At 36.0% G+C, this 14,727-nt stretch overlaps 1 long non-coding RNA gene across 5 annotated transcripts in view; it reads right to left on the reverse strand.

Annotated features, from left to right (window-relative positions):
• The window catches only part of LOC148222161 (uncharacterized), a 516,376-nt gene that overhangs the window by 164,192 nt on the left and 337,457 nt on the right, over window positions 1-14,727 (reverse strand). For all 5 annotated transcript variants that reach the window (XR_015806785.1, XR_015806786.1, XR_015806783.1 and 2 more), the window contains one exon: window positions 11,063-11,167. This is a non-coding gene — a long non-coding RNA (uncharacterized LOC148222161). The remainder of the gene's footprint in view (window positions 1-11,062; window positions 11,168-14,727) is intronic.

Raw genomic sequence — 14,727 nt, forward strand, 5'->3', positions numbered from 1 at the left:
GCTGGAATGAGATGCAGTAAAATCTAGCAATGGGGCAGAATCACTTCAAGAGAAAAAGGTAATAGTAAAAGCTAAATGATTGGAGTTGTGGGAATGGAACATTTCTCATCAGATGTCTACAAAATGATTACCAAGGAAGGAGAAAAGACAGAAATTTACTGTATTAAGGAATGAAAACTGTAAGGCTCAGGTAAAAAATGGACAGGAAATAAATAAAAAAACCCACCAGGTAATATGAGATCTGGAAAGGAAAAGTACAGTCACCAGTGGAAATCAAGAAAAAGATAACTGAAAAATTCAGAGAAAACATGATGTGAAGTCCAGTTTTAAAAACAGAACTATGTAGCATATTTAATATTTATTTATTTAGTCTTGGTTTTAAAGTACCTTGGTTTTAAAGCCTATCAGAAAAATCTCCAACTGTTGGAAAACAAGCATCATTTGCATGAAAAAACGGACTAATTTTTTAATATTTCTCAAAATTTTTTCATATTATCTAAACAATTGCCTTTTTGCATTAAAGTATACCATAAATACCTACTCAGAGATGTTTTACATCTCCTTCATCTTTCTATTTGTTCCACATAGAAACTGGACCATTTTTGTACAGAAAACAATACCATGTCAATAAAGGTTTTATGTACACACCCCCTCCCTCCTCCATTTCATTTGCAACAGTGAGAATTTTTGTGCTATATTGGGTAAATACATGGACTATTGTACAAAATTGATACTTTAGCCTTTTCAGCTTTCTCTTTAGGATAGGCAAGTCCAGGGCCTCTGCAGATACATTATGAAATGATTGATTCTGCAAGAGTATTCCTTGGTACTTTTCAACATTTTAATGATACAAAAATAAATTGAGTTTGGAAATTTCCATCATTCTTCTCTCTCTTCTCTCTAAGGGGAACATGTTACACTTTTTTTTCTCTCAAAGGAAAAAGAAAGCAATCACACTTCAACCATTAATGTTCTCATTGAAATTGCAAAGCATCATACTAAATGTACCAGCATCCCTCTGACAGACATATAACAGAATCTATTCACCAGTGTAATGGAAAAAGTTAGTGATTACATATACTGAAGTGATTGAGCCAACAACAACTCTAATGAAAGGAAAAAAACCTTGATTAATAACAAGTGCCACTAAAAGAACAGATTGTTTTATAAGGAATGAATCACATAGAAAGTAGTAATACATTGTGTCCTTGTCCATTGGCTGGGAATTGGTAAGGGAAAAAATACAAAGACAAATGGCTGAAGATAAGTAACAGTTTTGCTAGAAGGATTTAAGAATGAATTTCTCCCTTCTCCCAGTGTGCAGATGTTTGAGAGTAGGTATTTCATCATGATATATTTCTGGAAATCCCTTTCATGTTAACAATGCTGCTGTTTTAATGGTTTGTACTTTGTGTTACAGGGAGGGGGATGAAGGTGGTTCAACTACAAAGCTCTGCTTCTGTATTTTAAGTCAGCATGTTATTTCTATAAATCAAATACTGTGCCTGTGCATACTCCTAAACCCGGAAATATGCATACACACCCCATTTGAATAATGTTAATTCAGTAACACACAAGGCAGGAAAAACTTTTCATCATTAGATAAGGGGAAGCTCCAAGGGATACAACACATGTTTTAGGGTAATGACCAACTTTTACATACATGCAATGCTCAAAAGCAAAGAAAACAAATCAGAGTCTAAATGAATCACTTATTATGATTCCATAAACCTTTTCTACATTTATTGAATTACTTTGTTTTTTCTAAAAGTGAAAATGTATGGATTTAAAGAACAGACATTAAACACTGTCATATCTCAGCTGTACTGGTTATTTCATGGTACCATTGAAAGATTTGTACCAGGTGAAGCCTAAAAACTGCCCAACCAAGAAAATCCCATGCAACTGATAAAATTCTATACAGCCATCAATAGAAGACTGTTAGGGATCTTCTTGTAAATCAGCTGCTTGTTATTTATAGTAAGTACTGACAGAGAACTTAGAAAGTTATTCAGTGAAAAAAGGGTAACAATTTTAAAAGAAAACCTTGAACACTGAATATTTTTTCCTCTGCTTTCTAAATGAGAAAAAAATTATTTGAGGCAATGCCTGAATCAGAAGTGATAATTTTGGAGAAAATAGTGTTTAATGAAGTACCTAGACCAGCTTTGTAAAAAACATTTTAGAAGTTCTCACCAGATCTCACTTCAAAATAATTTTGCTATTTTACCATAAAATTGTATCCATTACTGATGGATACTCCCTAGCCAGATTTAACAACTACCCTGTGAGACTGACAGCACACAAACATAAAACACCAGTTTTCTATGGAAGTTAGGGATAAATACAGCTCCTCTCTCACATAACTTCAGAGAGAGCCAGGAACTGGAGCCACTACCAACAGTGATTCCACCCTTCCCAAAGTTTCAATCTCACATTCCTATACATCAAACACAAATCTCATCTATACATTCTTGTGCCACTTCTCCTGCACTTACCCACTATGGCAGCAGCATAAACCCAAGCAAATGATGCTGAGATTTAGTTCTTGGTCCATACGGGAATTTGTGCTTGAACACTGTTTTGTGCAATCAATGCACTGCATCCTTCACTTAAAAATATAATCACGGTAGGAGTTTCCCAACTCCTTTCTCCTAAAACTTACAAAGCAGATGGGTTGCACACACATATCCACACATAGTAAAAACTCTGATAGCCACCAGTAGGTCTGGTTTCACCAGCAGCAGAGTGTAATGGAAAATCACCTTTGTTGTTACAGTGTGCAGTTCTGGATATGGACTTAATCAACAGATTCCATTGCTTCCAATTTTTATCAATTTTCACTTGTTATAGTGCTTATATGAAATCATCATAGCTGGAATGATATATTTAGTGTATATTTGTTCATAATCTCAGTGAAACAAACAGATCTATCTTCGTAAGAACTACAATCTTAATCACTTTAGCAATATCACTAACTAGATATTGGCTTTTTTTTCCTGAAAACATCAAGATTTGTTGCTCTGCAGAAAATTGTTTCAGACACAATGTCAGAGTATTGCAGCTTGAAAAACCAGCTTGGTGAAAACAAGACAAAAATCTGAACACTGACATAAAAATAAACAGACCCTTCCTACTGACTGCCACTGCTATAAAACCACCATTTTCAAACCAGTATCTACATGCTTCTTGTGGTGACAATACTAATTTATGTAGTAAGAATATATGAAATAGCTGAAATTAGGAATGGAATATTAAAGAATTTGGGAAACACTGAAAAGGGTACTTTTCAAATGTGACAGGCTTTGCCTTTGCAGTGTGCTTGTGTATTCTGGCACTGAATCAGCAGAACACTTAGGTAAATATCTCGATAGGATAATTATACCAAAAAGTATAAAAGTAATTCCATTGATTTTAGTGGCATGACTCAAATCTAAGTGCCTACGTATTTCAGTATTTTTCTGCATAGTGACCATCTAAACAGAAATGTGTGCTTCCTTCTGTGCTTGTAGCCATTCCTGACCTCAAACAGAAGCTTTGTATTCCATAGATATCTCCATATTTTATTTAGGCTTCCTTTCACTGTTCAAAACTGAGCTTCTTGCTGCTGCTATAAAACAGATCAGTAGGTTCAATAGAATAGAAATAGGAATTGGGCATAATCCATACTGATGATACTGTATTATCAATAGATTACCTACAATGAACTTTCCATTAATTATTAAAGCAAATAAATATTATTTTAAAGTGTTATAGATACTAGATAATTTATAAATATGGGATCATTGAATAATAATTCAATCTTTCTCCCAGTCTCTGTTTGTACTTCTGTTTCCAAATGACTTTGATAATGCCCATCCAGTACTATTTGGTGTGACTGTCTATCTGTGAACTCGAATGCCACCTGCAGAGTGAAGCCTGCTCTGTATCTGACAGTCTGCAGGGACCATGAAAGGACAGTGGCTTATCCAGAATCTGTTCTTTGCCATGAAGTGGTTCTTTGCAGCACACTCTCTAAGAGCACATACTCACCCCTTCCATACCAACACTTGGAGCAATTCCTGTCCCTTGCTCTTGGATGGTGAATGTGTAATTGTATTTTAAAGAAACTGAGAAGAAAAGAAGCAGACAAGTGTGAAAGAGTACGTTAAGTGCTCAAACAGCCTATAATGGCAAGTAACCTGTCCTCTAGATGTTCACTTTGCTCTCTAACAGCTGATGGCTCCCAGCAGTTTTGCCATCAGATTTCTGGAAGAGAATCTCAAAGTGCTCTGAGTAAGGAATGACTGCAGACATGCCCTGCCTAAGGCAAATTTGGGGGTGGCAGAGCACTGAGCAAAGGTATGGCTAGGCACCCAGCATGCTGATGTCAGAGTGCTGCTGCCTGAACTGTGGTGAGACACACTGAGACGGATTTGAAATTTCCATTCCTACTTACACAGCCGGCCTGCACATAGGCAGACACCCACTGGACAAGTGTTGTGCTGAAACTGCAAATTTTACACGCCTCGCTGATGAAAGGTAAGAGCTGGGTGACTGTAGCATGTCTGTACCTATCCAGTTGAAAGAAAGAGTCTTCCTGACACTAGGGATGCGAGAGAAAAATTTTTTCCATTAGGATTTCTGAAGGAGTCAGGGGAGTAATGTGCTGAAAAATCTAGATTTCCTCAAGTTGCTGTCCTTAAACTTCTTGACACTATAAGGAGCAAGCCATGCTGTTAAAACAGGTTGGATATATTCAATATTACTATCTCATTACGTTTTTTTATGATGAAAATTACATGTAAAATATTCTTAAATGGAGGAATAGAAAATACAGAGACAAGCTGATTGCATTGAAATTATCTATTTTTTCAGCAAATACAATCCTGCTAGCTGTGTTTCAGATAGAAATAAAAATAAATCTGCAGTAATTAAATTAAGAACTTACACATGCTGTCTTGGTTTGGTTTCGTACAGTTTCTTCCCATGCTTGACACCTTCTTATAATTTTGGGTTTTTTTTCAAGCTGGAATTAACATGTACAACAAGGAATGGTGTCACCAAGACAGTGCTACTACCATTGTTTTGACTTTCTCACCTACATAAATCCTGGCCTGCTGCACCTATTTTTTTTTAATCCAAGTATTGCGCTCTTGGTTAAACAAAAAAATAAATTACTTTGGCATGACTACAGTTGTAGTTTTAAGATTTGGAAGAATGCCTACCAGGGATTAAGATGAGATCAGTTTGCTTACACAGAGTTTTATCTAAGTATAGACATATAAGAACTTTAGTATACTAGAGCTACCTGAAAGCTATGTAACATTTAAAACCCAAGAAAATCTCAAAATAATTTTTCTGGGAATAGAGAGGAGTTGCAGTAGAGGTTGCTGCAAGCAAAGAGGTTGCTGCCTTTAATATAATTTCTGATATTATTATTTTTTAGCTGTTAGAAAAATGATTACTACAATTATTACTATTATTACTACACCATTATTTGCAGTCTTAATTGAAGTTGAACTTGCAGAGCAGTATTTTAAAAATTATGTACTACTGATGAGCAGAGTGAATGCTGTGCTCAGTCTCATGGCCTCAACTCGAGAGTGCAGTGAGTGCAGGCAGGGGCAAAAACACTCTTGGAAATTTGAGAAAAAGATCTGGAAACCACCATCTTACTGCAAGCCATGGTAGGATTTCACTGGGATAAAGTCACTTTTGAGCTCTGTGCCTAGCATGATTTGAATTCCTCTAGTGCCTTGATTTTTGTAGCCTCACTGTTCATGGACAGCCTAAGGAGGGAGACTCAGTGCTGATTTTCTTCTAAACCAGGCACCAAAGTGGTCAGCTCCAGCAACATTCACATGCCCTGGGAGCTGCTGTTTGGTGTCACAGACCTCCCTTCTGCTGGAAAGCATTAACAGCCAGAAGATGAAAAGAACAGGATATGATGATTTTTGTGGAAGTATAACTAAAATTTGTCAGGCAGAAGATATATATTTATTCACTTACTGCCTTTTTGATGCTAGCAAAATGTATCACAGAAGGTACTCACAATCCTTCTAATGCTAACAAAAGCACATACTCCTATTATTTGTAGTATATAGTGATCAGCTTTATTTACTCCAAAAAATGTTTTATCTATAAAATTATGGCCTACAGGCAGAAAAACAAAAATATAATAATAAGTAAGTATCTCTGGTCTTTAGTCAGCATCAATCTTTTGAATTATTCATTTTGTCTTTCCTGTTACTGATTCACTGGTTTACAGATGTTGGAAGAATCAAAAAACATCTCTACCACATATGCTTTTGGAAGACTCAATGCAGACAGATGATTAGGCCAACTTAATACATCAGTGATTTGTAAAATAATATTTTAAAGATTGTAAAATAATTGGAATGGCATAGAAATACATTTATCTTAAAAGACAGAACTCTGGAATATTGCAAGAAACTGTCTCCATGGTGCATTACTAAAAAATTGCATTGCTGGAATTCTACAGAAACTCCATTTTTTAATTTTATATACATAGTTTAAGGAATAATGAAATTTCACTGCTAGATAATTCAATTTTTCTCCAAAAAGTGCTTTTATTCTGTCCTTAAAAACTATGTTTTGATATTGTAAGTAGAAACAAGGAGAATTCATGAGATCAAAATTAAAATGGCAGTGTTCATCTACATGTGATTTATAGTACTGGACAGTGTGAAAAATATTAATTTCCATTAATATCAAAATGAGGTTTTGTTACACAAAAGACTAAGGAATAAATTGTACTGTTGTCTGCTTTGGTATCTCTGTAAATTACACTGTGTAGTCATGTCTTGGAATTAATATGAATTAAATTGCTAATGGATTTTGAAGGAGAAGTTGGAATGAGGCTCTATTCCAGCGAGACAAGTTGATCAGACACGACCATAATAATTTGGCAAGCTCATTCTGACACTGGAAAATTCAGTAGTTACTATCCTACATTAAGTCATCATGGTTAGGTGTAGCAAATTAGAATCAAAATGTTTATGGTAACAAACAGAATACACTGTAAAACTTAAATATTTATGAAATAATGGGGAAGGAAAAAAATAATAAAATGCCTCTTAAAGTCAGAGAAGACTTTGCTATTTGACGGCTGAATTGCTGACTATTTCTCCTTATTACTAATTTGCAATTGAGTCTAAACTTCCAATAGTGTAAAACTGATTGAACAGTGAACATATTCATTCCAAGAGAGTTTCTATACATCAACAAGGTGAATACTGCTATTATGGAATGGTATTAGTGTTTTTGTTTCCTTCTCATTCTTCAGATTCTTTCAAGATTTAGGTGAAGCTATTAAAAAAATTCAAGATAGACTAGAGCTCTGATGGAATAATCAAAGATTAGCTTCAAAAAGTAGAGTCCAGAGACTGGAAACTGTAACCTATGAGAATTTTTGAAACTAAACTCCATGGATGTCCAAGAGGGTCCACAAAATAGGGAGGCCAGCAAAGGAATGGCTAGTTTCCATTGTCACAGCATAGTTGTTACCTATTTTTACCTTAGGTTAAATTTTTGAGAACTAAATGCTCACAGAGATTCAGGGGGTTACTGTAATGCGTTATTAATGTTTGTAAATTGTTCCCACAACCTTTAATAAAAATGAAAAGGACAGTGTTGTTGCCAAGTATTTTTCATTGATTGCCTGGAGATTGCCAGCAGTCACTCTCCTGTTTCACTATGGCAATATTTATAGATAATATCTGATATAAGAACCAGTAGAAATGAACGTTTAAGATCCTCAGAGCAAATATCCACTGTATGGATGTAATCTCAAACATTTTAAATGGTGTTATATCTAGAATATAAACTGAAAAGCATGCTTTATCATATAAATCCACTTATGTCTTGAAAGTATGAATACCCCAAAGATCCATTACACGAATTGTCCGGGAAACCACATTTCATCTTGAAGGCCTGTAACCCTATCAAGACTTTGCAGTGGTGAAAAGCCACGTTGACAGATATTTCTTGTGCTTAAGAGCCTCCCTGACTGTACCAGCTAAGAGGAATGTATAAAATCACAGCATAAGACGAGACATGGTTTATGAGAGTGATGTCTAATCACATGTTGCCTTGTGTGTCAGCCTTCTGATTGTTGATAGATTCTTTGTACAGTTTCTCACACTCTTTCTTATAAATAATGATTGTTTTGCATTCCTCTTTGGAGGAAGAGAGGACTGATGGACTGTTGATGGCACTTATGGGGTCAGGAAGTCTTACCCTCACTGTCCAATCCATGGTCATTGCTGGAATTCTATAAATAGACATGAAATGTAAATAAAGTGGTTCTTGCCCTGCATGAATAATTGGAGTCAAGAGTTGAGTATCTCTCTCTCTCTCTCTTTCTGTGTTGTAATGGCAAAAATCACATACCTACTACACGTAAGAACACAGATAAGTCACATTCTTTCATCTATAACAAAGGGTTCGTTACTGTTCAATAAGCACAAGAAGCTGTCCCACAAGACAAACAGCTATTTTTCTGTGTTTACAGCTGAAACTGCAAATATAATACAACATAAGCATGATCCCCATGAACCCCATGCATGATAATGGGGTTTGGTTTTAAACACAAATTATAATCTGAAAGTAAACGTTCCTCTTCCTGCAGGACTGGTTTTCACATCAAATATCAGCATCTTCCAGGCAGACAGGATGTATTTACCACAAGGGAGATATTCAGAGCACACAAGGAGGAAGCCAGTCTGATTCCCTGGAAATTCCCTGCATTCACAAATTTTCACTGTGGACCTGCCTATGTTGGAAAGGTGCAGATTCTGACTAAAATGCATCTCCCAAACTTGGCACATTAATTAGGTCTCTTTCTGTTGTAGAGTCTTTCAGAGAAGTTCACAAAGTGGCCTTGCCTTAGGGAATTTTCAATATCCTTTTTTTGACTGCAAAGCCATGTATTTTCACTAGAATGTTAAGAACAATTTTGTCTCAAAATTATATCTTCACGTTAATATCTGACATTGGCTAAAAGATCCTTCATGTCAGTGAATGAGTTAAAAATTACTGGGGGATATAGACACTCAGACATCCCAGATATAACATTGTAATCATTTAAGTCTTGATTTTGCTTCAAACCATAACATAACTAAATGTTTTCACTATCAGTAGGGGTCCCAATTAAACTGCATACATAACTAGCACGTTAGTCATTTTAGGCACCATTTCAGTGTAAAATTGATTTTTTAATGTCATCTGCACTAATCATAAGATAATTATGTTTATAAGAAGCTAATAATTACTAAGACTATCTGTTTTAAATTGTTAATGTGCCTCACCAACAGGGTTTTGTAGAAGCAGGAGGGTTTGGAAGGTAAAAAAATAAATTTTTTTTAAACAATAAAATACAAGAGAATATTTTTAAAAATAAATTTGAGATGTTTATCTATTTAAAGAAGAGCTTTGAAATGTAATCATGAGGAATTGAAAGAAAGTTGAGGAGCTACAGACAAATCAAGTGCACTTTTTCTTCCTATTAAGAGTAGTTAAATTAAAGCTTAATTAATTTTTTTAAGATGGACCCTGTTGGTAACTGATTCTATACAAGCTCCCCATCTTGCTTCCATAAGCAATGGTAGGAAGTATTTTTTATTAAATTATACAAATGTTTGTTGTTTCATCCTATTTTTCAGTCTCAGAGACCAATACAATGAAATTTTAGCAGACATGGGGCCGTAAGATGGGCAACCTAGAAGACAAGTGTACTGTAAGACACAGTTACAGCAAGACAGGATTCAGAAACCTGAAAGTTATTTGGCAAACTTAAAGCATTTACATAGCAAAGCCAACAATCTACACATATAAAAGTAATTTCTGATAGAAATTCTAGAAAATACTTCAGGAATGCTTCTATCAGTGAGCTATTTCCATCATCAGCTCTGGATGTAGAGGTACAACTCTCTCAGCAACAAATGTGCTTCAAAAACACACCTACTGAACCCAGTTTTACTTACTGCTGACAAATACCACTGGCAATTTTCTGCCTGGCCTATGGCTTTCCATGGTCTGATGATTAAACATTTTTTCCCAGCTACTTAATAACAGGCTTTACACAGCTTGAGAAGCAAAACTATAAATAGCATCCTTGAGAGAGACCCGAGAGGAGATGTGTGGTTAACACTCCCAAACCAAATACATGATATTTTATGTTGAAAAGGTGAGAGGCCAACAAACTTTCTAACGTGCCTGTTTTCATATAAGGACCCTTAGGTGAAAGCATATTAAGGAGTCACTGAGCCTGCTCAGCACCAGCTAATATTAGTTTGAACTCGACCCTAGGAAGGGATCTGAGAATGCAAAAAAAATGAGTGGACAAAAAATCCCCCAGAACTGAGATCCCAATATTGCCTCTTGTGCATGTCAGCAGTGGCTGCAGGGGTAGCCACTGCAGGCTATACTTTTGCAACTCAGGAAAGGTGTATATTTTTCAAACCATATCTGCCTTACATCCTTAGCCTGTCAAGGTTAAATCACTTTACTACTCTTCTCTGTCACCTCTAGTTATGCGTGCCTTGCTGTATGTTATTGCAATCCTAACTGATATAGCAAAAGCCAGTTCCAGGTATTTTGGACAGATCTATCATCAATAACAAAGGACAGTACAGCTCTAAGTGCTGAAACAGTTTAAATCTTGTAATACAGTGCCCAGTATTGCATTATGCACATTTGAAGAACATAAATCAAGACTGACCTGAAAGTAAATTTTAAATAACATCAGAAATGTTAATTATATTCAACAGTTCAGTATTAAGATGTCAAACAATCTTAGAGGACTCAGTAGTACAGAGAGGTGCACAGTATTCTGTGGCTACATCAACAGTAAATCTCTTAAACACAAACAAGAAAACCATCAGTGTATGCAAGGACATAATGGCTCTTACAGATTCTTTACAATTAACATGCCTAACATGAACACATTTAGTGCTCAACAAATAATTTTTTAATGTCATTGATCCTGGATTTTTTTAAAACTACTTTCTGTTCCTTTGACAGATGTGCTATGCTGCATTTCATTACTTTTTCTCCTTACCTCGTTCTTCTTTTGTTTTAGATAAGTGATGAGGCTTTCAAAAAAGATTAAGTACTAGCAGGCAAAGCAATGGCCCAAACACGGATTTAATTGGAACCTCAAATCCTGTGAAAGGAAAAAAAAGAAATTAAACCATTAATAATTTAATTTACTAGCAGATAGAATGAGTTTATGTATCCTGTTTTAGGCAGTTTTTACTACACTTCTTTGCATTCGATTTCAACAGATATACAACCTGTTAGTCAAACCATGTTGGAAATAAAATCATTAACAGAAGATTTCAGGGGGGTGTGCACAGCTGCTAACAACTCCTGATGGGGTTAGTATTCATCTGGAAAAGTAGTCCACCAATGATTGGTAATGTCAGAATTTACTTGATTTAAGCTTTAAGTTCAAAGAGCACTTTCTTCTAAAGTAAAGTAAAACCTAAGAATGTTCCCACTGCGTAGCATTCAAAATACCATTTTCTTAGGCTACTCTTCGCCCCATGAACACGTGGCAGAGTACAACCATTATACAGCAATATGCAGCCAAATGCAACCAAGATATAATGCTAAACAATTCATGCTTCAACACGAAAGATACTGAAAGAAATTTCATTTCTTTCGAGATTGTAAAGGGCTCTAAACATAAAAACCTCCATAAAAGTAAATCATAAAAGCAGCTTTTTAGAGTCAGAGGTTATAAGTTGTAGCATTTGGCAAGTGACAACCAAATAACCAACAAAATAAAGCAATCCAGAGTATGAGTAACTTGCTTTTTTCTGCAAATAAGATATTTCTTCATTAGTAATATTTATTCAGACATGCAGTACAAAAAAATCTTAGGTGTATTACAGAACATCTCTAATATTTTTGTAAGAGACTTATGCTTTATATTTCAAACTCTGATACAGTATGTGTAAGACTCTTATACAGTATGTGGCATTAATACAATTATTTCAATGGGCCAGGAATAACTTCCCACATAACCAATCTGACCAACAGAGCTATAATTTTTAAAGCTCTCAAAGCTACATTGGGGAGGAGGCTGTGTTTCATTTTCCTACTTTGCTGTTATTGCACAACAAGTATATTTAAGTTTAATTTGGGATTACAATCAGATTTATGTACCATGACCTCAGTCACACTAGGCCACTAGAATTTTGTAAACATTCTGTAGTAGGCAAGGAGTTATCATTAAGTGTGTTCAATTACTTACATAGTTATTATTTAATGTGGCAAATATATCTAAAGCCTGTACAGAAGGTGGCATTTCAAACTGCTGTAAGACCATATATTTACAAAAGCTCCTTGCATGATGATAGCTTGTATGGGTATTGAATTTATTTTTTATTGTTTGTTGATTGAGGAATGCAGGATGCTATGTGGGTTTTAAAGACTAAGCATGTCTGTGACTATGACAGCAATGTTTTTCATTAAAGTTTCTTTTCTGGAGAACAAATCTACTAAAATGTGTCTCCAAGCATCGCATCAGAAGCATTTTTTAGAATGAAAAGGTAATCTGTGGTCAAGATTATGATAATATAAATGGTCCATACTCAAATTATCTTGTACATCATTTCCTTTCCAGAAGTGATTAGCTAAACACACAACAATGCGTGTGTAGCAGTCTGCTTGCAAAGCTGCAGCAGAGGGAAAGCAGAGGCAGATTCTTTGCATGGCACAGAGACTGTCAACAAAACCTGCAATGACAAGATGAGACTTCTGTGCATGGTCCCCATCTGCCCCATGACGCTCTCCCAGCAGCCTGGGGATTGCAGCCGGGCAGACAGGCTGTGCCAGAGCCAGGGCAGACCAGCTGAGGAGGCACGGCAGGTACCCACTGCATTCAGGCAAATCTGACCTCATTCAGCTCAGTGCCTGCATCCTGCTTGCTCCCCACTCTTTCTAGTGGCTCCTTAGTCAGCAAGACCTTTTCTACTGCCCAGGTATGTCCACCTTGACTCAGCCTGCAAGGTAACACAGAGGGGACAGATGATGCCACTTTATTAAGTGCAAAGGCACTAAATAAAGGCTAACATGAGCACTGGCAATTTTAACTTACACAGAGCTGGAACCCAAAGTAGAAGCAGGCTACCCTGTCAGCTACAAAGCTGAAGTCCCAACATTCAGCTAAGGACATACCAGTGGATTTCTAGCATTCCACAGACAGAATGCAACAGTGCTCAGCACTGGCAATTCAGCCTCAGATATTTTTAGAGGGTTATGGCTGTCTTTTCTCCAGAAATTCAGAAATGAGCTTGAGGGGAAAGCATACTATTTCTACCTTAAAACAATTCTTGGTCCAAATATCTTTCACTTACTTGTCCATCAATAAATAATTTTAAATACAACTACTGGGCTTCCTCGTGTTCATTTCATAAATGTCTTGCAAACTGCAAGCTGTCTAAGCAGCACTGCTCCCTTTAGCCCCAAGAAACATTTGAGTCAGTCATTTAATACATAGCCATTCAAAGATATTACTGAAGTTTCATAGGAGGCAATTTTAGAGTCTGGTGTTCTAAATGACACTCAGATACTGAGTCCCCACCTAATATTTATTTACCTATGAAGCTATAAAATAACAAATACAAAAATAACAAGAATCACAATAGACATCATTACACTTTTGTAGCAAAAGTTGCCAGAAACAGGACAATATCTTATCCTGAGCAGTAAAAGCAGGATAGACCAGCTGTTTAGGTCCCTTCTGAAAATATGTGAACCCTTGGGACATTCAGATGCTATGCTGTATATGAGACACAGGAACATACCAGCTGACATCCATGAGAACAGTAATTGAAAAAAAACCCAACAGAATTGTTCAATAGCTTTACTATAAATATACTTATTGATGCTTCAGGCATAGAAAATTCAATAAAGTGAACAAATCTCACAATGTCTTCAAATTAATTTACATTCACAAAAAAGTCACAAAGATAATTTTGAGGGCAACTAACTCCATCTAATTAACAAACTGAGTGTTTGTTAGAGAGTGACTGCATGGATTGATTTACTGTAAATACATTCTGTACTGCTTTAGCTGTTATATTAGAACTACCCAAAATTTGAACCTGTGAAAGTGTGCCACACCTCACCAAATTGCAATTTACTATGATACTAGATTTCTTGTAAGTTTACCCTACCATGCTGAATATGTGCTTGGAGTGGAACAGGAGAAGAAAGGACAGCATCTCCTCCACGGCCTGTGTTTGTGAAAGAATTTACATGAAAGAAAGAGCATGCAAGAGCTTGACATGTCCTTGGGGTATGATTAAAAGCTCATGAAATAAAATAATTCAAAGATGACAGCTCTGACTTTAACCACCACTGAGGACAACAGACCTTTCACTTAAGATATGCCAGTCATTCACAAGTATAACTGAAATCATATGGAAGATGCATTTTAAAACCTGGTGATTTAGATACAAACCCCAAATCAGAGAGACCCTGTGGGTGACATAAAAATGCCACAAAGTTTAGCTAGAGTTTCATTTTTCGTAATAATATTAGGCCAAAGCTTAAAAATGTACCCCCACATAGAATACGATTCCTTATTAAAGAAGAAGTCTTCTCCCCCAGGCTGTTTCCTACCCAGTGCCACATCTGGGCCATAGTAACTTGGTTCTGTAGCAATGGTCTGAGCTTATTCAAAGCTATTGAGATTCATAACCTGGACTATTT

Source organism: Sturnus vulgaris, chromosome 14, assembly GCF_052056855.1.
Source record: "Sturnus vulgaris isolate bStuVul1 chromosome 14, bStuVul1.hap1, whole genome shotgun sequence".
NCBI classification, from domain to species: Eukaryota; Metazoa; Chordata; class Aves; order Passeriformes; family Sturnidae; genus Sturnus; species Sturnus vulgaris.